The sequence below is a fragment of the Balearica regulorum genome, chromosome 1 (genome assembly GCF_011004875.1).
Source record: "Balearica regulorum gibbericeps isolate bBalReg1 chromosome 1, bBalReg1.pri, whole genome shotgun sequence".
NCBI lineage: Eukaryota > Metazoa > Chordata > Aves > Gruiformes > Gruidae > Balearica > Balearica regulorum.
Window position 1 is genome coordinate 173,732,169 of NC_046184.1, and position 24,447 is coordinate 173,756,615.

General features: G+C 40.4%; 1 protein-coding gene across 13 annotated transcripts in view; it reads left to right on the forward strand.

Moving 5' to 3' along the window:
* Positions 1 to 24,447, forward strand: part of KLF12 (KLF transcription factor 12) — a 254,559-nt gene that overhangs the window by 135,158 nt on the left and 94,954 nt on the right. The window contains exon 1 of one of the 13 annotated variants that reach the window (XM_075741709.1): positions 20,365 to 20,863. The exons of 11 other annotated variants lie outside the window; for them this stretch is intronic. The gene's annotated coding sequence lies outside the window, so the exon portion shown is untranslated. Of the gene's footprint in view, positions 1 to 20,364; positions 20,864 to 24,447 lie in introns of those variants that run through there. One more of the 13 variants, XM_075741712.1, reaches the window with a different exon arrangement.

Consider the following 24,447-nt stretch of genomic DNA (forward strand, 5'->3'; position numbering starts at 1 on the left):
AAGATTGGGACTGAACAAAGCTTCATAGATTTCTGCTGTTTGCATACATTTCCCCCCCTCCCCTTTTTTTTGGGTGTTACTTCTCTGTTACCAGAAATTCTTGTGCCTTGAGTACTGACTAGCTCTACACGTTGGGAACTCGGATGTGTCCTATAAACCTAAGAATTTTTGCTGGAAATGCAAGCAATTGGTAACCTTGGAAGATTTGTCTAAGGTTGGACCTCATTTCAACACAGAAGCTTTGCAAAAATACGTTGTGTTTTGTTTTCAGGTCTTTCAAGCCTTCAAAGAGTCTTGGCAGTGCTGTGCCTCTGAGGTTAGCTGGGTCTGAGATGAGATCATATTTGGGGAAAATGGAAGAACGAGAAATGGGTTTGGTTTGGGGGGCAGACACTGTTTCAGCTGGCTACAATTTTCCTGAATTTTAAACAAGCCCTGAATTCGCTCTGGGTCGTACCTGTAGGTTCTGGCAAAGGCCGTTTTGCCCAAGTCAGTTTATTCATCCCCAGTGCAAAACACATGCAGAAGGTTTCCTGGGAAGCATGTGCCTCCGACTCTTTCCCCCTCGGGTAATTTATGCTGCAGCAGTTGGGAGGCTGGAGCAGAATAACCTTCCCTGGTTAACTGACAGAGAAGAAAGAAATGCAAGGAACCATTATTTTCCTGTCAAGATTTCTCTGAAACAAAGAGGTGCAGAATTATGCATGCTGAGGGGTGTCTTTGGTCCTTTGATTAACAGCGGAGGCCCAATTTCGCCATCAAAAGCGTTCTTAATTATAAGCCCCGTTGAAAAGGCTGCCTCAAACACTGTAGAAATGATATTACAGGAGCACGTCTGTCTTTGCTTAGGTGATCTGCAGGCATTTTGTGGGATCATTTTATTAAAATCATCAGAAATACACTGAGAATACAAGAGAAAATGAGAAATATCTGTTATTTGTGTCAGTTTAATCGTAGCTGAAGGCGTTGCATCAGTGAGGAACTCAAATAGCTGGTTGTGGCTTGAGTATGAGAAAGGTTCCCACTTTGCTACCTTAGCAAACCCTGATATTCTCCCCGTGCAGCTGGTGACATAATGTGTATCACAAGGTCTTCCTCAAATAAAAGACATCCGTCTTGGTTATTTTATGAGTCTGCTGATTAAAGAGATTTTATTGTAATTGCTATGACTAAAAGGCTACAGCAGAAGATGGAAATGTTAATTTACAATCTGCTTGCTGACCAAGTGTCATGTGATAATGGATTGGGACAGACTGTGGTTTGCAAATGGACCTGAATTTTCGGAGCCGCTAATTTGAAGTGGCAGATAAAGTACCAGCATGTACGTTTCAAAAGGGACGTGTTTGATTAACCAGCTACGGCGCAGCAGCGGTTGCTTGACAGGTCGATTGAAAAATGATCACCTTTGGTTTTACAGTGGTGGTGGTGATGTACATGGTAGAGGAGGAGAGGGAACTAGCAGAAAGACAGGTGGACAGAACTTGAAGGTAAATCTCTGCTTTGTAGAAAGCAGACTGTGCTCCCACCACAGCACTTACGTTCCCAATTTCCAATTAAACAAAGGGGATTTAGGTACCTAGCTAGATATGTAGATCGGGTCTTTAATTCTATCAATCTCTTAAAGATGTGCATATAGTCACAGATGCAGCTTATTCATTTAAAAAAAAAAAAAAAAGTATTTTTCCAGCTGTAATATTGGCCCTGCTCTTTTTTCAGAGGCTTTATAGCTCAGGATGCAAGGTGTCAGGCACCCTCACTCCGATATGGTGCCAAAGGATTTGAAGGAGTTTGATAGATGTGGGCTCAGGTGTTTCAAACAATACTAGTGATGGTAGCCTGATAGCATTTCAAAAGGATTTTAATGTTTCTGTGGAAATTTTGAAATAGAATATTCCATAGCAGAGGGATAATCCTTTCTGAAATCCCCCATCTTAGTCTACATGTCCTGTTAGAAAGATTATCCTAATGGGTAAACTTAGAAAACAATATCTGCAAATTTTGATTTTTTATTTATGCCACTGAAATCTCTTGTATCGGTAAATTTATATACAGCACCGCTGAGTCTTGTTACAGGATCTTAATAGATCACTGTACTGAAACTTTAATTGTTACTGTTTTGAACTAACAATAAACTAAGAGAATATCAATTATTTAAGTTCTTATTTTGAAAACTAGTATTATGTTACTGAAAGAATAATTTGCAGTGTGGAACACTTGACTGTATTGTGGCTTTGATGTAAAGATTTATTATTAGTCACTCTAAATACATAGATGTGTCCCATAGCATCATGCAGAACTTTGTTTTTTGAAAAATTTACTATTGTTGTGTATGATAATTGAAAATTAAGAATAGAGCTTAAGTGCAGATTCATTACAATTGACAAACAGGTTTTTAGGTACACATCATTGCTTTACAGAGTGATGTATGACACATTGCTGTGATATCCTTTAAATTATATGTGAATTGCAAATGATGGATTACAGTTGTGCTCCAGAGGTGACAGTGCAAATGAGGAATAGAAATAGCCTTGTGGCTGTAGGTCTGTTTTACATACTGAAGGATTGCAAGTTGGAAGCAACAAGTTTGTGTGCAGTATATATTTAGAGATCTATTTCTGGGCAATAGTCACTGCAGTGTGTTGTAGGTATACTGCAAAAATATTAATTGCTGAATGTCACTAGTGGCTACTGAATTTCTGAGGAAGATACAAAAAATAAGAAACCAGAGCTGAAAAAGGCATTTTAGTGATTGGCCCCCAAGCAGCAAATTCATAAGCACAGCTTGAAATCTAATGGAATTAGAACTGATTTTATTAGAATTCACTCTTCTCCTTTGGTCTTTGGTGGGATGATATTAGGGTTGTGCTGTTGTAAAATCAGCTGTCATAAGCAGAAATTAGTTGAAAATTCTCAAACTAAAATGTTCATTAGGATATTGAGGGGAAGCGTAATAAAAACTAACTGGCTGAAAAGGAAGAACTGGTGTTCATTGTTTCTTTCTGAAGTGTTTGCAAAGGGGAAAAAACAAAGAGAAAAAGAGATTCTCAAGTGAAGTTAATGTCTTACGCTGCTTTTTCAGCTGTTCTTCAGGTCAGTAAGTGCAAAGAATGCTCAGTGATGCAAAGAATAGCCTTGGTTTCAAAAAAATGTATGTCTTTATAATATGTGTCTTCATATGTATAGATAAATTATTATATAATATGAATATATACACAAACATTTATGACTATATAGAATTATATATTTAAATAATTTATATTTTAATACCTTTTATGTGTATATCTATATACAAGTTGTTGTTATTATTCCACTGTTCTTGATGGACCCCCAAAATGAATGGATTTGGAGTGGATATTGACAGGTGCATTCTCAGGCTTGAGTTTAGGTAAAAGCCTTGGCACTTGCTGATACAAATTTAAAGGCAGAATGAAAAGGATGGAATGAAAAGGATGTAGGCAATGCTAAGGCAGGTGTTCGAATTATGAGGTGCCTGTTTCGAGGTGGCAAAAGGAAATCTTGTACTGAGTTTGTTGGGGATTCTGGATTCCATCAAAGTTAATATTAACTTAACGGGTCATTGGTCTGACCCGTTCACTACCCTAAAGTGTGTGTGATGCATTCATTGACTCTGTCACCTCTCTTACTGTTGAGACAAAATGTCAGTGGATCTGTTATTTTATTGGCATGTCATTTGCAATGGAGCTGATATGCCATAGAAAGTAGTTGCTGACCTATATGTTGTTATACCGTGACCATGAGTGCTGCTGTGGTGGAAATCTGTGTTCAAGAGACCGTGGAGGAAGTACCAACAGCTGGGTCAGACCCTGAACGAGTCCCAAGTTCTGAGTGAGAGGCAAGGGGACGAAGGCAAATAAATCTTGACAACCTACAGTATGGCTAAAGAGCACTTGCACTGTAGTGCCAAATAAAGCTGCTTCACCTCGCTGTCATCTTGGTGGGCTTTGAAGGTAGCGGAGTGAAATTTCTAGACCTTGATCACATCGGGTAGGTCTCCTGGCCCTGGTCCTGGGCAGCCTGTGGTGAGGCTGCCAAGGGCTTTGTGGAGAGCAGGATTTCAGAGACGTGCTTCAGCTGAGTGTATCAAAATGTTGCTTAGTCATTTTTTTTTTTCCAATTTTCACGAGTTCATTCAAGATTTTGACAGACCTTGAAGTATTATTGTTGTGGTGTGACATCACTTTAATTAAGTGGGCTCCAAGGGAGTGGATCCAGCTTTCGCCCTGGGCGCCGTTGTTGACACCTTGCATGGCTTCATTGCATCCTCAGTCTTGTTTTCCCTGTCCGTGAAAGAAACTACAAATGAACTTTTGGAGATCTCCAGGCAAGTAGTCCTGTATTCCCAAGCTTGGTGTGTGGCTGATGAATGACGATGAGCAGTATTGCACACCTTTGACCGTAAGATCTTTTGGTTTGTCCAAAGTCTCTTGACATGGCTCTACCAAGAGTTGCCCTGCCATTGGCCCCATCCGTAAATGAGGTTTTCTGCACAGTGAATGCACCAGCACTGTGTGGCTGGGATAAAAGTGGTGGTTCATCACCCAAAAATAAGTGCTGTGCTGATTGTAGCTTCCAGCTACCCAGTCATCAGTTTCTTCCTCGTTAAGCATTATCACCTCTCTGACTGTGGTGTAAGCGGAGAGAGTTAACCATTGATGAAGTTAGTCATTGCTGGAGCGCAGTGGTGGTCTTGTAGCTGCCCAAGGCTTTAGGGACACGTGAGGTCTGCAGTCCTCATGTTAATGCCTGTTTTCATAGTGGTAGTAATCTTGGTAGTTTAAGCAAGCAGAAAGCTGTAGCTCATAGTTCTTGGAGATCAGTTGAATTTAGTCGCTATTAATGGAAAATAAAATTTGGTTTTCATGTTTGCAGTCTATTTCATCAGAAATTGTTATTACGTAAGGTGAACTGATTCAGTACATCGAACTCAGCTATAAACTGAACTTGGTCACAGGCACCCGTGCTGTTTAGTAACCACACAAGTGTTGTGTTTGTTATCTTTCCGTTTGTTGTTTATGAATAGTAATAGTATGTAAATCATCAGTTGTATCAGGATACATTGTGACTTCAGTAACAGCTCAGATTAAATATCTTAATTTTCAATAGTTTTATGATGCACTGTAAAACAGAAAAGACAGAAATTCACGTGCCCTGCTCATTCTTTCAAATCTCCTATGTATTGTTAATATTCCTATTCAAAAATGTCTCTGTCATAAATGTAAACAATGAATCTTATTCCATTTTATCAAAGTCATTCATTACTATATAGATATTTTCATTTTGTTGGTCACTTCAGAGTTTTCTGTTGAGAATAAATTGAACCGCTTCAATGGTTTCTGGTAATAAATATTCTTAATACCTGTGATTCTCTTGGTTGCCCTAAAAGTATTAATACCCTTCCTGGGAAAAGCAGGCTGAAGTTTAAAATTCAGTATTCTGGACATCCTTTAAGTCTAGGGCCTTCTAAAAGCCTATAAATTGTGCCTCGTTTAAAGAAGAAGAAAAAAAGTCTTTCTGGAGCATCCTATAGCCAGCTTTGGTTTAGTCTGGGCAGGTAACATCGTGCTATTTCTGCTTTCTACTGTGCTCTTTATATTTTTACTTCGGCTTCATTCTGGCTGAAGGTTAACCCTGGACAAAACAAAGGGGGTGTTGGCAGATCGCGGTAGATCAGAACTTCTGAACGAGTCTGTCCGTGTTACTGAGGCCCTTTGCTTCCCTTTTTCATTGCTTACCCATTCTGCAGCTTGGAGTCTACAGTTAGTAATTGGAAAGGGCTAAGTATGCAGCTCCCAACCTGAAATCTTTCTTATCCTTTTGTATGTTGTGACTGGGGCAAGAGTTGCTTTCTTCCATTATACAGGTGGATTATTATAAAAAAATCACTGAGTGATGTATTTTCTTACCTTAGCTTTAGCCCATTTCACTGCCTGTATGTAGGCTGGTGGTTGGACCTGGTTAATAATGGGAAGCTTTTTTGCTGGAAGCCCAGGAACTCTCTGGCCTCTCTTGGCTCTACTGACTATAGGCAAAGATTAAATTCCTATAGCTCACATGCCAACATTTACATTGTAGACATCCAAATGCAGAAGCAGGGAACATTAATCCCTACCTGAAACCTGTTTGTGGTACACCATTATGATGGCAGGTGTCAGTGCTTTTTTAAAAATATTAAAGTACATTCTCTTCAAATATTCATAAAGGCTACTTAAGTCTAATGCACATTTTGTTGTTTTATTGTCATAATAAAAGCAATTTGACTTGCTCCTTTCACCATCAGTAAATTTTCTGGATTTTATTCTGTGTAATGTGTGTTGGTTCATTGGCTTCAGCTGTAGTGTTTTATTGAGTTTATTTGGCGGTTAAATTAAAGTGAACTAAAAACCAGCTCTCAAAACTCACAGCAAGGTTTCAAGAGGCATGTTGACCCATGAGCACCATAAGCAGAATAATATTTGATAACTAAGTACCTCTCAAATTTCATAAGCTACGTATCTTGTTAAGGAAGGGGTTTTGTCTAAATTAATTCATCAATAGCAGTAACATATCGGAAATACTATATTATGGTATTTTAAACATGATATATTCTGGGGTTTAAGCCACTGTATTCTGGTTTGGGAGAACTTTCATTTGCACATATCCTTTTATTTGAGGAAAGAAAGTTCAGTGCTAGTTGGGGTTTCAAGATCATCTCGCCCAGCAATATTCTCTTGCCCTGTTGATATGCGTACACACCCATACAGGGGAAATGCAAGACTCCAGGAATTTAAAACAGAGGACTTGCTTTTCCTAATTTTCTTTCTTAGATCCTCAACTTAGATGAATTCAATGGATTAATCTATTCAAATGTCTATTCTGTGTCTTTTTTTTTTTAATTTTTCCCCCCCTTTTCCTTAATTTTTACAATGTTCTGTGTCATTACCAAAAATGTATGTGGAGAGAAAATGAGTGTCATACTTCCTACTATTCATATACCAAGAATTTGGCCTTTCTGCCTGATCCGAAAGATTGAAGGCAAGACCCAAAGATGTCTGTTCCCCAAGAGGATTTGACTGCTTGTGGAGAATAGCCGGACTAGTTCTTTTACTGGATGAAGCTAATCTGTTAGGAGAATAGTGGAAAAATGTCTCGCATCATTCACAACCTTTCAAGCAGGAGAGGCTTATTGAGCTCAACATGAACTTAATGATACCATTCCAAGAACCACCAGTTACCGTATTTGTCCTCTTTGTTGTACACAATTGCTATTGCAAGTGCTGCGTTATTGTTGTAAGGCGTATTTCTGTATCTTGAAAGAGTTATGGAGTAAACTGATTTTCCAGACATAACTGGCTTAGCCTCACAATGATAAACATACCCCTCTGTGATAGTATTCTGTTACTTTGGGATGTAAGGAGGCTATGATTTGAAATGTCATGATTTTGGTGTGTAATCAGTATTTCTAAGATCAACTGTATCATATGCATTAATATTGTTCTGTATATAGAAGTCTTTGGAGACAGGTAGGATGAAGGCAAAGCATGAATCAGGTTTTACTTGCCAAACTTCTCCTTTTCCCTAGATTTATATCTTATGTAATAGTATAAAAAATTTCGTTGTTTTGTCTTACTAAGATTCCTTAATCTTTCACATTTAGGTACATCAAGGCCAGCATTTTGAAACAGCATCGATGCCTGAAGCAGGGCACAGTCTGCAAATTCTGGCTTAAACAAATGTTCTTTCTCTTTTGAGATGCTGAATATGAATAAATAACCTGAGATTTCCCTCAATAGATTCTCACATTCAGTCATTTTTTTGGCAGCCAGCCGGCCCTACTATTTTAACTATCAATCAGCCCTGTTGGGACATATTTTTAATAGTCAGAGTGGATCAATTGGTAAGCTGGCTTTCTTGGCCGTTTGGAAAGCTGTTCCCTCAGAACGGGAGTCATCAGTTGGTTCAGCAACAGCCCTGCTCACTCTACGCAGTCCCTGCATCCCACGGGACTGGTCTGGGCTGATCCACTGCCCAATGTTATGCTGAACACGTAATACATCATAAAACAAAATAAGCAAGTTTTAGAGGATGATACGTTCACATACAAAACAAAATTAGAATTTGTCAAGCAAAATCTGCTTCCTTTAATCTACGAGTATATCATCGGCTTTGTGGTATTCCTCCACGTAGCACAGCCACTGTAGTCAGTCTTTAGGCTAATACAGCTGGCTTTGTAAAGTCCAAGTGATGACCTTTCAGTATGATTATGAACGTACTTCAAATTTAAGAAAATTGCAGTATCTGTGACAGTAAAATATAACTGTTATTTTCCCTCCATGTAAGAAGAACTCGCTTTTTAAAGGGAGGGAAGGGAAAAAGATAGTAAAAAAGCTTGTCATTACATTCCAGGATAATAAAGAAATAAAGCTATCAATTATATCCTATGCAGGCACTAGATTAGTTAGTAGTTGAATGTAAATTGCTGTCTGAGCTTGAGAGTCATTGGGTTTGAAGTTAAACAGAATCCGCAGAAATGCTTAGTGCACTTGAGGAATAGGCCCTTGTATATCAAACTTCTTGTTACCATGTAATATGATGAAGTACCTCATCTGTCTGTGAAGACCACCTGGGTTTATATTAACTGTGAGTCATTCTATTAAAATCTTGTAATGGGATTATAAACAGTCTTTTCACAGCACTCTTGTCACGTTAAATGATGTCCATGTCACTTGGACACCTAGTCATACACAAGGGTGAATCTGACTTTCCTTTTCTCCTGATTCTCTACACAGCAAAATAAATGGGCAATTAGCCTGTTCTGTTCCTGAAGTGGAACATCAGTAGGGATTTTGATGCCAGAATTCAAAACTGAAATCCTTAAATCTTCTGTTTGGCCACAAAAATTCAATTTTTTATTTTTTTTTTTAAATAATATTACATTTCTTATGACCTAAAATCTTATATGCAGTCCTTTTAAAAGGCAGAGCAGCTCAGCAATGAGTGTATCTAATCAAGACTAGGAAGAGAGGTGATCTGTATATCTCCTGATGAGGGTATCTGGACCTGGCAGTTGAGATGTTAAAACTTTTACTGCTCGGACTCAGACTCTGCCTTAGATGCCCTGAAACCTTGTATTTTAAAATACAGAAATAGCAGGTAATGTTTCTGCCCTCTTTTTTTACCTAGAAGCATGGATTACTTAACCACTAATGATGTGGAAGACCTGGGTTCAGTTTGCACTGGTGCCTGAAGAGATTCAAATCTGTCTCCCGCGCTTGCAAGGAGACCTCTATTTATGAGGTTTTTTATGGTTTACGAGGTGCAGTTATGAGGCTGTTCTGAGGTGAGATCCTTCTGATGCATCCTTTTCAAACTGGTCTGTTTTACAGGTTTTAAGATTTACAGGACAGGAGCGAGAGAGAGAATATTTTGAACGTAGTTTACTTGCTAGGCAAATTTTCAAGAGTGTTGTTCTCAACAGGATTTTTCTCTTAACTGGTCGTGTATTACTGGACAGGTAATTCCTGACGTCTTGATTCTGTGAGAGACGATTTTAGCATCTAGTTCCTGCTGTGTGCTATTTGCAATCTAGCAGCATTTGGCAGGTAGGCCAGAGGTTGCTGACAGCTGTGCTAGAGGAAGGTGGGCTCACACCATCTCACACGTTGCTTACAAAATACCCTTCATTGATTTCATCCAGTGATTATCTAAAATAACATGGGACCAGAACTCAAGACTCCCTCCTCGATGTCTCCTCACTGAGGAATATTCATTATTTTCCTATAAAATGCGAAACGAAGGTCAGTGTGGGACTCGGGTCTCCCAGCTGTAGCTTCCTTGTTTTCAGGAGGGCCTTCAGGGCTGTAGAAGAGAACTCCAGTGCTGGAGCCTGGTGGCAGGTGGTAAGGATGCTGGGTGGCTTAGCCTAGCACCAGCAGGACTGGCAGCGGGATGTTCTGCTGCTCTGAGATACCACTTCCCTGCTAGCTAAGTTAGGTGGGTTTCTATGCAGTGTGATGGGTTTTATTTGTTGGGGATTTTTTTTTTTTCTTACAAAGTTGCTTAACTGTCTCTAGTCTATAATTAATGAGGGCATAGGAAACCTTCCTTCTAATCAGAATTTTCCATACCTGCTCATTTTCATAGCTGCTGCAACCTTGCTTTGGAAACCTGACCTGTTCACAGTTGGAGTTACAAGTGGTAGACCTGTTGTTCTTTGCTGGTGCAGTGGTTACTGTGAAGTTTGTTGCTTGGAAGTATGCACAAGATGAGCTCCTTGACATGGCCAACATATCTGTAAAGATGAGCAGTATCTGGCAAAGCTGCTGCTGTGTAATGGATTGAAAATCATAGACTAGACAAGCTGTTGAAGCAGCAAGGAGAGTACTGCAGAAGGGGGTTATATATGCCATAAGAGCATGATTTTCATTAATACCATCACTGTGCCTCTAAAATATTTTTTGGCAGGTGAGGAAGTGGTTGGCTCTGTACCGACCAAGAAGGATAATCTCTTTTGTGGAATGAGAATACCATAGGGAGGACATTTAAAACTGGTCCTGCGGACAGCCACAAAAATGATCAGAGAGATGGGACACCTCTCCTATGAGGAAAGGCTGAAAGAATTGAGGTTGTTCTGCCTGGAGAAGAGAAGGCTCTGGGGAGACCTTATAGCAGCCTTTGAATACTTAAAACAGGGCTTATAAGAAAGAGAAAGACTTTTTACCAAGGCCTGTAATGACAGCACAAGGGCCAATGGTTTTAAACTGAAAGAGCGTAGATTTAGATCGGACATAAAGATGGCATTTTTTACCATGAGGCTGGTGAGGCACTGGAACAGGTTGCCCAGAGAAGCTGTGGATGCCCCCTCCCTGGAAGTGTTCAAGGCCAGGTTGGATGGGGCTTTGGGCAACGTGGTCTAGTGGAGGGTGTCCCTGCCCATGGCAGGGGTGTTGGAACTAGATGATCTTTGAGGTCTTTCCCAACCCAACCATTCTATGATTTTCTGATACGCTTATGTGTAGAGGTGAAATGGAGCAAACATGGCAAGTGTACTGACATTCAGAAGGGGGTATCTGAGCTAATCAGCACAATTACACTGTGGATCTGCCCCAGGTACCACCGCAGAAGAACCATGGCCCTATCTGCTCAGGGCTTGCTCTGTGTCAGAAGCTGTCTTCTGTACAGCTTGAATGCAGAAGTGTTGAATTATTGAAGCAAACTTGTGAGACACCAAGCCATTTATGAAACAGCTGCACTTTACATCTTTTAGTTTTCTCATGTTAGATTTTCATGGCTGTAACATGTAATTATGTATATATTAAAGCTAGAGATACTCTTTTTTAATTCAGGGAGAAAAAAACTCTAAACCTAAGTGTGAATTCTCCTATTTAATTTGTAATATATTAAGAGTTGTCAGTACTAATTAGTGGTGTAAAACAGCTTAAACATAAGACCCATGTGTCAACAAGAGTAATAGTGTCTGTGTCTCAGGAGAAGCAGAAACTTGCGTATGTCTACTCAGGGATGTATTTGGTGTGCTCATCTCCATTTGGTTGTGCACACAATTCAATTTATACTTCTTTTAAAGTTACCTCATGCACCCCTCCCGAAGTAAATTATCACGTGGGTTTTGCATGTAGCTCAAGTCTTCCTTCTGAGTCAGAGCAGCAAAGCAGCACACATACCAGGATCAACTCTTGCACCTTAAACCACGGTGCTCCTTGAACAGTAAGGAGGAGTACTTGGAAATGCTCAGTAGCTTTGGATCCTTCACGTAAGCTTTGTCCGTTGAGTAGGGAGAATCCATGTGTCTGCATATGCATCTGAAAATGCAGCAATTCTCAGAGTCGATGGACACACACAGTTAAGGACCTTCTTTCTTTGTCTGTAACAATAATTTTGACTCCAATATGGGGAGTGATTTCAGTGATAGGGCAAAAGCATCAGCTCCATAGGCAGTACTGGGTGTCTTGTCCTGTTGCAACTAACGTGGGTATGTGTGACAGTGCTTACCTGAACATCACTCTTGTGATGTTACACAACATCACACAGCGGGCAGTCTGTTTATTTCTGTATTAAAAATTAAATAAAGCATTACAGAACCTTTTTACCAGTACAAAGCAAAGCGTGAACTTTTTTCTTCTGGCCCCTCTGCGCTTGGAAGAGGTGCTTGTGTGCGTCTTTTGCTGGGGTTTGCACAGGTAGCAAATTGCACAGCTACCAGCATCGTCACCTTGTGCCCTCGGAGGTGTGCTGGTGTACCCCAGCTGCTGCCAGTGCCTCGCCGTGAGGGTGCCAGAGCCTGTCCCCCAGCTCCGTGCTGCCTGCTCCACTCCGGGAGGTCTCAGGTGGCACCACGTGCCTGGGCATCCAAATTGAGCCCAAATGGGTAGACTTTGTACAAAATGTTGTTTTGTTAACAAAGGAAGGGGAGGAGGAGGCAGGGAAAGGGGATTTAGGTCAAGCGAAAACTCTTGGGAATTTATTTCAAATTCATTAGCTTGTTATAATCGCTAAAGAAATAACAAAAAGATCAGAAAATAACCAATGTGTGTTCTTTGACAGCCTAAATATTAAATGGGTCAATGTGCATCGTTAATGATGGTTCATTTTAACATTTACCTCCCACCCCTCTTTTTTTTTTAAAACCAGAAACTTCTAAAGAGCTTGAAAATAAAATACAACTTTTCATTCTGTTGAAAAATAGTTTGTGGATGAAAATAAAAGGGTTCCTTTCTCCTTTTCCATTTCTTCCACTTTTTCTCTGAATAAGCAGGAGAAATAATTTGTGCCATGTTGCCCCTGTCACCATGGGGAGCATATAAGAAGTTTCCATTAAATTAAAATATGTATCTCTTAAGGGGACTCAAGAGAATTGTTTTACCTACAGCTTCAGGTGCCTAATCTCATATTTTGTATGTATTACTTGTCAAAACCCAACAATTTTGTCTCTAACAGAATTTAATTTTAGGGACTGTCATATATTCCAAAGTTGATATAAGCTTAGGAAACGAAAAGTTATTAAGCTGCTGCTATGAACACCTTTGTTGAAAATTGATGTTTCTTCTGTTTAAAAACAGTTAGTCCTCTGGAACAAATTTAGAGTGATGTAATTCATAACTAATAACATGGTGATTATGTTAGTTTTGTGTTACTCTGTTCTGAGAAAAACAAGTAAATACCCAGTTTCTTCTGCTGTGTAATAAAAATCACTGTGATAGTTAGTTATTAAAAATAATCTGTTTTAGTTCAGTTGCTGAGATATATATTGTTTTTGAGATAAAAGGTATAAAGAAATAAGAATATGACTGTGTACAGTTGTCTCAGATTTCAGATGTGATAGTTTCAAATAATGAGAGTTGTTACAGATACACACTGCAGGCTTTACTTTAAAGCAGGAAAATTATAGTGAATAATGATAGATTTTGTTCTACACTATTTATATTCAGTACCCTTAAAAATCAGAAAGAATAAAATAATATAAATAGGGCTTCACAGCTAGAGTGCATTTAATTTTTTATTGAGTATTATAATGTTTTAGCTCTAATGTTGTAACTCTAAGCTTTGATATTGTAGTACTGGAAAAACTCTTGAGATTCTCCCCCTATGTTTCCCCTTCTCTAAAGTGGAAGTAGGCTGTATTATCCCCATCTAAAGGAGATTTCTGAAGACTAATCAGTTTGCAATTATCAGTAAGTGGTTCTTATTGCCATAGGATAAGAACTGAAACAAGGAAGTCTTGACAGTCAGCTCCAGAGTATTGCATTAAATGATCTGTACCTGAGTGTGTGTCTGCTGGTCCATCTATGGTGTCAATAGGTTGTCCATCTCATAATCCATATCCTATCTTATTTAGCCTTTAACTGTAATTTTTATAATATATATAAAGACTCAGAGAAGACGCACAGAGAAGGTTAGGTTTTTATTCTTGGTCTTTTCTTTTGTAACAGTAAGTACTGTGATGTACCAGGTCAGTGAGTTGAACCAAAATCCATTCCAGAGGCATTAAAAACTAATTTTCCAAATATAAGTAGTCATAGTTTATACAAGAGCACATTCACTTTGGGGGGAAAAAGTCAAAAATAGCCATCCCAATCCTCCCTTCCCAAAAGCTGTGTCAGAAGAACATCAGTATGCCTGAAGGATGAAGCAATCTGCCTTTGGGCAGTGTTAGGAGAAGGGCTGGCTGTGCTAACTTTGATCAGACCCTATAGCGGGCAATTACTGCAATACGCACTTTTTTCCTTCATTTTTTTGTGGACGGGTGTTGTGGAGGGACGGGATGTTTCACCAGTGGGTTTCAGGGATATCTGCTGACAGCAGAGGAATGGTGAACCTCAGCGGCTTCAGGTCCCATGCCAGGCGCTGGCAAGGCGTTTTGCTTTACTTGGCACAAACCCTATTGTCTGGTCACTCCAAATTTGACCCATCTTTTCTCCTCCAGGCTGGGAAGCTCCTCCTCACATCCAGCCAAGCCCTGCAGCCTTCCCAGCCAACCCCACCACCCAGGGAGATGGGCACCCTGTCCTTTCCACCCTTCTCTTCATCTCCTAGTCCTCCCAGTTGCATCTGAGGTGACATTAGGTGACCTAATGGCTTGCTTAGCATTTAAAATGCCTACTTTCCTTAATTCGCAGACTCACCGCACGTGACCCCTTGGAACTCTGGTCTCACTGCTGATGGTATCCCAGCTTTCCCAGCCAGGACTTGCTATTGGTTTCCTCTCCCAGACAGCACCAAACCCAATCTCTGCACTTTGCCTCTCTAGGGCTTTTTTCCAGCCAGTGTTATTCTTCTCCTCCCAAATTTGGCTCTTTTTCCTTCTTTGAGGTCAGCTGATGTCCTCCTCGGTGCTGCCCGGTCCCAGAGGAAGGGTGGCAGTGGGAAGCAGGAGGAGTTCACGGGGGTTAGAGGCGACCTCATTGCACCCAGTTTAACGAGCCTGGGGTAGAGCCACGCGCACTCAGAGGATGAGAGGTTTTGGCTGTACGAATTCAGGCCATGGACCCTCGGTGCCACCAAACAATACCAGGCGTGTTTGTTTTACTAGGACCCACAGGCAGTTCTGGGGTAGGTGGTCCTGGAAGTCTGTTTGAGGAACCGACACTGGAACGTTGTAGTTTTAATACAAATTTATTTAAACTTTTTTTCTCTCTGAAGTGTACCCTTTTTTTTCTCCCTCCAAACCACTGAAAGGCTTAATTTCAGTCAGACCTAACTATAGTAAGTTCTACTCAATGTATTTGTTTTAGTAAAGAAGAGTGTCGAAATTGCGATGCAATCTCAATTGAGAGGTCAGAAGAACAAAATGAACTTAAACTTCAGCTTGAAGGTCAGTAAACAGAAGGAGGAGGTTCATTTGGGAAAAGGAATCCTTCTGGTGGGAATTAAGATGAACAAAGACAAGCAGAGAGAGACAGAGAGAAACCCAGTTGCAGTTTATGGATAACATATTAGATGTGAGTTTCAGGCATGGCACTACCACCACCACTCCCCGTGTATTTATCATATAGCTGTAGAATGTGAATAATGAGGAATAATTGAAAAGAATTAATTGCCCAGTCTTTTTTCACGTCAGCTGTACTTACCAGGTGGACAGAGTCCTCTTGTGGTATCTGGCACTGCTTGCCCAACGAGGAATGACTTGGAAACGCCAGACCAGTTTGTGAGTGCTGAGCTCCAAGGCTGGTGGGGACATGGCTGAGTTTTGCCTGGAGCTGGGCAACAGCTTGCAGGTGGTTTAAAGGGTATAAATAATAGTTTTGTGCATTATTTGTCATAGTCCTTTTTTTGCTAATATATTTATGAATATTTTGTGATGATGTGCAGAGTAGGAAAATATTTACCAAATCTTTGCATCAAAATTTTAACTTGTTGATCTTCAGCAAATTGTTGGCTGCAACTTATTCTTCAGGTTTTCTTTGTTTTTCAGTGCAAGTTGGTTCATGTGAAAACATTGAATGCTTCCATGTTAGATACAAATAAATCTTAGAATATAATTTGAATATCTTCACCTATAAATGTAACTGCCACTGAGTACTTTTTTCAAAAATGACTCTCACTAAGCCTTGCTAATGTGGTGGACCTCCCTATCAGCAAATGTGCTTGGGAGGTACTTGTGGAAAGGATATATTCCATGTCAGGCTAAGTAACTAGTCTAGACTGATAAAATAAAATAAAATTCATTTTAAAAATAATTTAAAAATCCCAGTGTATGTCTAGTACATCCTGATGATCTTATAAATCCCCTTTGTCGTGGATTGATGCGACATGCCTTAGTTAACCTTGCCATCAGTACAATTCTTCTTACTATTTTCTAATCTAAACATCATTTACTAACTCAACTTTTTGGATAAGCTAAATGGAAAGATTCCGATTTAAAATTGGAATTTGATTAAAATAAAGAACTAAGTGAAATCAAAAAGGGGAAGAATTGCCCCAAAAACATGGGGAGAAAACTTATGAGGAGAGCTGCTAAGTAGATGTGTGAAATTCTTGTTGCCTGAGATTTTATAAACTAACTTTTTTTTAAATCCCAAAAATAATGCTGAATTGGGGGCAATACAAAATTTTTTCATGGTATTTTACCTCCCCTTTAACAAGTATTTAGGGATCTGCCATTTTTTCCAAAATTATTCTCAAATCTAAAATGGATTAGTACAACGGATACAAATATACTATCAATATTCTTTATATGCTTAAGGAAATAATATTGCAAGCAGCGTCTTACACTACAGTTGCTCCACACGTTTGTTAGACTCATTTCTCTTGAAGAGTTGGTTCATAGCGATGGGCAGAAATGAGTTTCTTTCAACAGATTCTTCCTTTGATAGAGCATTCTAGTAACACTGCTCAAATATAAATAATACATCTAAGCTGAACATCTAATTTTCTGAATGTGTTAATGATTTAGGGATCAAGGGGGGAGGTTTTGTTGTTTTTAAAAAAATCACAGCAGGCCCATATAGAGTTTGAGATACTGATTTGGCCTCATGTTCAAGAAATGCATTATTTTTACATTTAATGTACCAGATAGTACAGGGGCTGATTAGTTTATTGCGCTGTAGAACTCTGTAACCACTTGTTCTCCTTCTGTGCCATTGGAGAAGCCCTTTGGTAAACCTGTCAGTTTTGGGACAGGAGAATTAAATGCCAAGTAACCTTAATGCTTACTCTGTCTTTGCAAATGTATTATTTAAAAATAAGTAATTTCACACTAGATATATTTGCGTTCACTGTTAGACATGTTTAAAAATGAATGCTGTTTGCATAGGGATCTCCTATCATTTTGAAGCACATTTCCCCAGTCCTAGTTTGAGCTGTTAATACAGGTTGCAGCACATGGTACTTTTTTATTGTTGAAGTAGTTGTGGAGTAACACCTTAGTGTGACTGTTCAGAAGTTAGGAGATAATTTTTACAGCCTTGGAGCTTGAATTTTGCTTGTCTATTTACAGATTCACAGATTGGTAGGGGTTGGAAGGGACCTCTAGAGATCATCTCGTCCAGCCCCCCTGCTAAAGCAGGATCACCTGGAGCAGGTTGCACAGGATTGCAACCAGGCGGGTTTGAATATCTCCAGAGAAGGAGACTCCACAACCTCTCTGGGTATTTATGAATGGTTGGTTTGAATTTGGTCTCCCCAGCTCTTAGTTAATTATCTTTTATTTTGTGGCATCTTCTGTAGGTTCTATGTATTTAGGAACAATCTGCTAACCCGGGCCACTTGTGCATCATAGTGTGTGCTGAGTTTCTTTTGCCTCTTCAGACTCACAAAGAGAATAGAAATTTTATTTTTAGGCCTTGAGGGTTGGAAACATCCACTTTGAAATCAAACATCCAAGTGTTATGCAGAGATAATGATACATTAAGTGAATCACGAGTACTTTAAAGTGGGTATCGCTCAGTTTCTCCTGTTGAATCGATTCCAATTTGTTTAAATGCATTTTCATTGAACCTCTTTTAATTTTTATAATTCCTGGACTCTACCCTCTGTCTTTCTCAGTGCCAACTGGTGCTTTTTATAAAAGCTTCAATGGGAGCTGTTGTAACAGAGTCTGATTCAACGTTACTTGGGAGTGTCATCTCTGGAGATCTCTTTTCTTCCTTGGAACACAAGTTTGACCTTGACCCTGAGCAACCGTTTCTTGAGACTTTTTAATTCACGCTTCCAGAAAAAATGCGGAAAGATCCAGCTGTGTCATATTTTGTTCACTTCTTCAGCGTGACCTCCTGCATTTGTCCGACGCATCCGAGCTGAGCAGTTCTGTCAGCCTGGGAAAGCCTGCAGCAGCAGCCTCCAGCAAAAAGGCACAAACGCCTGTTCACTTGGTGCTTTTGCATTTGGAAACAAATTTTTAACTATTTTGCTCAGACTCAGTTTTCAGCTGCCTACGTGCTCGCCCTTCTGATTTTATACAGCTGCCTGTCACCACTGTAGTGATGCACCTCTCATGTACGGATAATAATACAGATATAATAATAATTACAGATAATAATGATAACCGCATCTCAAAGTGAGCATAATTGAGTCTTGGATGTGTCTTCTTTTCAGGTGGATAGCAGAGTGTTTCAAGTAGAAGGTGTTTAGTTCACATTTTTTGCAGGTTGTATTACTTCTTCATTTTCTTAGAGTATTTTGTCGCTTTGGTTGAAGTGGAGATTTTCAGGCGGAGGCATGCGAGTGTCATGAATGTAATTTCTTGTGATGGGAAGGTGTTTTCAAAAACATTTCTTCCCATAATTTTAAAGAGAGTTCACTCCTAGGTTAGCAAGATAAACCGAAAAAGACTTTGAGTAAAGTGCTGGGTAGTTGAGCCGTAAATTCCAGGGCTCTTTGAAGTGCCCAAGCTGCTGTTCACCCAAGCTAGCTGTGCACCAAACTTTCATGCTCTGCAAGTGCCTGTTTGGGGCAGGACAGGACAAAACCCAATACAGGCAGATATGCTTCATGGCAAGCACTTACACAAACTGCAGTTTCAGGGGAGTTGAGCTTTCTACCCTTATCTACATGAAAGATTAGAAAAATGAACACACTGCATCCTAAACCAAATCCACCTGCACGTTTCGTGGCGTTAGAGTTGTAAGCACATCTGTGTGCTAGGCAGAAGCAAAGTTACTTCTGCTAGAGCAAGTGCTTTTCATCATTTCGAACCTAGCATGTGTTTCATTTACTGTGAAGTGTTAGCAAATCTGTAACCTGCAGAATATTCCTGGTTATTCCTCCCAAGCGTGATGATCAGAGCTGAAAGCTGCTCTAGCCGGGCACAGTTCCGCACTGCCTGTCCTGCAGATTGCACCGGCATTGCCGAGCCTTGGCGTTTTGGTCCAGCGGTGGCAAAGACCTGGTTAGAATTGTGGGTAGCTTTTCAGAAAGAGGATGATTTTTCTCATCTCAGTCTCCTTTAACTCTGACAAAACAAAATCATCCTGCCTGAAATGTTTCCTGCCAGAGCAGAATGAGGTGGGGCAGCACGATAACAACCAAGAAGGGATTTTGTGTGATTTTGGCTGAAGAGTTAAAATGCTTAGCAATTTATTTTTTAACTTCCTGTCCTCAAAGCCAGCTTATTTTATAAATGCTAAATTTAGTCTGTTTGGTTTCCGTCATCAAGGACGGCTTTTTGGTATGCTTTCTTACAAATTATTTGACCTTGGGAGATTGCTGCCAGAAAGGAAGAACACTTTAAAAGCTGACAAGTGATTGTTGGAGGTTTGTAAACTCTGTTGTGCCGGAGCAGTAAAACTCCACAAAGGCATAAAGACTCCCTGAAGCTTAGTACCCTGTGAAGCTGATAAACTGCGAGGCGTCAGGATGAGTTGCTGAAAACAAAATGATCTTTGCTTTTTTCCCTGGTTTTAACCTCAGCTGTGTGGAAACTATGAGCTCTCCATGGCTTGGTTGTGGATGGGAGATAATGCTGGTACACAAAGATTGCCATGAGTAGAATAAGACAGTGGAAGGGGGCTGTTGTAAAATTTCCTCCCAAGGAAGTTAAGAGGAGGTGAAGTTCAGGGGGCAGGAAAGAAGATGAAGTAGAACTGTGCAGGAAGGGATGGCCATCCAGCAGGTAAGACATCATCAGCCATAACTTCACTGTGCTTCCCTCAGGGTCTTGTGGCTGGTTCTGTGGCTGTGGTTGTTTTTCCATAATGGTCAGGGAAACTGGCAGTAAGGAATGCTTTTTTTACACAGCCCAAAAAAGCTTTGTGAATAGGGAAATCACGTGTTATGTTCCTGGCGGTGTTTATTAACGGCAAGCTAATGAAACAGAGCACTGCAAAGAATACTGGTGTACAGCTTTAAAGGGCAGGCACAAAAAGCACGAGCCAAGAGCACTGACTAATAGAGGCTGCAGCTTTATTAAAAAGCCTTTTCTAGCAGGGAGCCATCCTGACCTGCCTTCCAGTTCTGTTTCAGCCTGGATTTGAGTGTATGGTGAATGGCATAAGGATGTGACGGCGGTGTTGCAGAGGGAGGCGTTGCTGAGATTCGCCTCCAAGTCCCAGCTGGAGGCAGGGCTGAAGCTGTCCCTCCTTTGTACCAGTGGGCAGGAGCAGCGAGACGAGGAAAGGCGCGTGGAGCTGTACCCCTTCATGTTGCATTGCCATGGTCTGGGCTGGTGTCCAAGGCAGCCCACAGAGTTACAGAGACCTCAGGCTGAACCCTTTCTAACCCAGCAAAGGCTCTGGAAGCTGCCAAACTCTCAACAACAGAGTTTAGACCCCTAAAACCAAAATGAAATTTGCAAAACCAACACAAGACACTTTTGGGAACCACATGGAGGAAACCTGTTTCAGACACCCAAACTAGGTATCAGCTGAGCCCACAGCACCACCAGAAGCCCAGTTCACTAGATGAGGATGGAAAGGTAGGAATAGAGAGACAGAAGAAAAAAACGTGCAACCACTTGTTTTTCATCCAATTGACTTTATGAGCTGACAGAATGGCTGAAGGTGTACCTCTGAATATCCCAGCCATAGTGTTATGATCTTCTCAATTAAAAAATACATGGTTCTGTTAAATAAAACTAATGGCAACACTCAGCGTCTGGGGAAATGAACAGTTAATTCTCAGTTAATAATGTTCTAGGGAGATGCTGAGAAATAGTGTGCCGAGAATTCAGCCATCCCTTTTGGCTTCATTGTAACTGTTCATCCTGTTCTTAATTCTGGAATAGTCATCGTTGTTGGGAAAGGTTTGCTTATACCATCCATTTTCAGCAAATAATGATAATTTAATGTTAAAAGTTTTGAATCAAATACAGTTTAAATAGAGCTTTGGCAGCTTAGATAAAATCTGAGATCACGGAGAAACATCTATACCACTCTCACTGTAAGGGAGAGTGAGTTGTTGGGGTAGATCTCTCTGTTCACCACCACCAGAGCAAAATGGAACGCTTGTTTACAGTTTGTATCTGAAGTACGGGATGTACAAACCTGTTTTGATAAGGATCCTGCTGTCTTTTGTAATGTTGACTGACATCAGTCGCAGCCTGAATTTACCAAAGAAAGGGCGTTCTTAAGAGTTTTGGCAGGGAAAGGAGGTCATTGAAGGGCGTACCAGTTTTCATCCTGTTTGGAGAAATTCATGATGGGATTGTAAAGGTTTTGAGTTTAGTTTCACTACTGATGACTGAAATAATAACATCATCTGTGTTACCATAGTACATAGAGACTGTACAGTGCCTCTAGCAGCTCTGGAGAAGAAGAGGGAACCTACCAAAAGGTAGATGCAATATAAGGAATGTACAGTACAAAACTAAATGCGGATGAGATATTAAAAGGGAAAGTGATTTGTATGATAGAAGACTGCAGCTTTTTAAAGAAATGTATTTCCAAAAGACTAGGTGTAATTACTATAGTAAAAAAAAGGCCTGTTCTTAGCACAGTCGAGAAAAATCTCTGTCATGACCTGTGCTTTGTCTCAAAGACAATTTACTCTATCCATGGAACAAATACTTTTTGTGGCATCAGCTACGTAAGGGTTTGGGGTTCTTTCTTACTGTAAGGGACCTGATGCTACTGGCACCAAAGGCAGGTGGGACGTTGGGGCAGACTGCGCTCAGTTTGGTGATGGACTGCTTTCGAGGTCCATGTGGATCCCTTGTGCCCTGTCTCAGAAGACTCCTGGGAGCAGTCTGATGTGCACACGCTGGGTACATCAAGTCCCTGGTGCCCTCAGAGCGCTTCAGGGTGCTCTGAAGAGCAACGGAGGACAGCAACAGCGGGGTAATCCATCCTTCAGCTCAGAGAGTAACGAGTTGTGCTGCTGAGGCTGATGGCATTGGGTCAACCTGAAATCTGCCTCTGGCACTCAGGGGAAGCCTGGAAGTACGTCAACATGTAGGATTTCCTCTGTGGCACATATATCTGCCCTGTGGATGGAGCTGGCGATTCGTACTGCTTCTAGGTGCCCCTTGCCCAGCCATGTGTGCAGGGGGATCCCTCATCTCCCCTGTACACAAGTTGATCCCACTTATCCCCCTTCTCTCAAACATTTAAGATAGAAGATGTTGCCTTTGGCCTCATGAACATTTGGGTATAGCCTGTGCAGGGTGTCCCTCTCCACCTTGCCTTTGCTCCACCACCAATCTGTTTAGTTCAGCAGAACCAGTCTGTTTGCCCATTGCGTATATAAAACTTGTCAAGATTTGACAAATGAACTACTTGTGGCATGTATGTTTATGGTTTTGTCTTTCTCATGGGACATATGGTATGTCTAATGTGGACTCTCATTACTGACAACAGCCAAGGTAAGGTGTTTCAGAGGAAGTTACCAGGAATCGTCACTGGGCAATTACAGGAGGTTTTGCCTTCTAGAGGAAGAGATTTTCATAACCTTGTCACTCGTAGCTGGTTCTGAGCTTTGAAAAGTAACCTGTTGATCACTCTGTGTTCTTTTTTAGCAGGAGAACTTCCCATTGTCTTTATAGATGGATTTTTTGCTTTTGTTATTTGTATTACAGCAGAACAGCAGGGTCCGGCAGTTGGGTGAATTGGGGTCCCTTTGTTTTAAGTTGATTTGTGTATGAATAGAGGAAGAGGCTCACTGTTCCAGAGATGTTCTTGTTTTCAAATGGGGGAAAATGTCAGATCCAAGAACCAGTCTAAATCAGCTGAATAGATGGGATCCACTAGGACATCTCATCTGTCAGCATGCCGAGGATAATATCCACTTACACTGTTGTTATTACAATTTTTAATATTAGCGTTTCTATTTTCCTTTTGCAATAGAACTCCATCCTGTGATGAAATTTGGCTCTGACTCAAAACCAGGAGGGTTCTCCATGAAAATATTTAACATAGTTGATTATAAAAATCCCAAAGTGAATTAATAGTTTGCTTGAGTGTTAGCTTATTTAGAGTAGACGAACTGAAGTATTTGTGGCTTGAATATTTCTTCTGACTTGATATTTTTAGATACTTAGTAAATACTATAATCGAGAGATCGAGAGAATACATTTAGGGCTGCTTAAAAGGTTGCTTGTTAGCTCTGTGTATGGAATAATTGCTTTGGGTCAAGTGAGATTTGAAGTAGCTTGGCCAGTGTTTTTTATTGAGGTTGGTTTTCCATACTACAGCACATAACCGTGTGCCTGTAGAGAAGCTCTGCTGCAGTGCAGTGCCATGGAGGTACTTAGCTGGGGAGCTGAGAGCTGTGCTTTGTCTTACTACCACATTATCGATGGGCTTTTCCTTCCTTGCTCTGTCTATTGAAAAATTACTTGAAAAAACATTTTTAAAGAGTAGTTATTAATGATGTACTGTCAAAAAGGAAAGATACATCAAATGAGCTTCTCCAGGAATCTGTCTTTGGTCTAGCATTATACAAAAATTCTCTTAACCTCTTTGATAATGGAAATAAGGAATAAAACTATAAAAATAGCAGATGGCACCAGTCTAGAAAAAATTTAGACCAGCCAGCTTTGAAAGCGTTGGTCTAAAGCATAAAATTATTTTGGGAAGTCAGGAAAATTGTTCTTAGTTAGTATGGCAAAATAAAATAAAAATAAAATTATGACAATGGGGAGGGCTATCTAGTGTGCTAATTCAGCGCAACGAATCGCTGTAGCCATTGCTGCCTGTAACAGGGCAACCATAGAAACGTGGGGCTCTGTACTGACCTGTAAGTTCATTATCAGTAACCACGCAGAACGCAAAAAGTCAAACACTGAACTGAAGGACTGTGTTTAGTGTAAGGCACTGCCTTTTGAAAAGTGGTGTGGGCAAAACTGCCAGGATCTCTGCAGAGAGCAAACAAGAGTGCTAAGGCTTGTTCTTTTAAAGCTGACTTATGATAGAAAGAAGAAGCAAGGTCTGCCTAGCCTAGAAGAAGGTGGACAGAAGGGGAAATTACAGTCTTCAAGCATGCAGAAAGTTGTTTGAAAAGTGGTGGTGACCAGTTTTTCTTCACGTCCATTGGAGGTGACACAAGAGAGTAATGCTGTAGCTT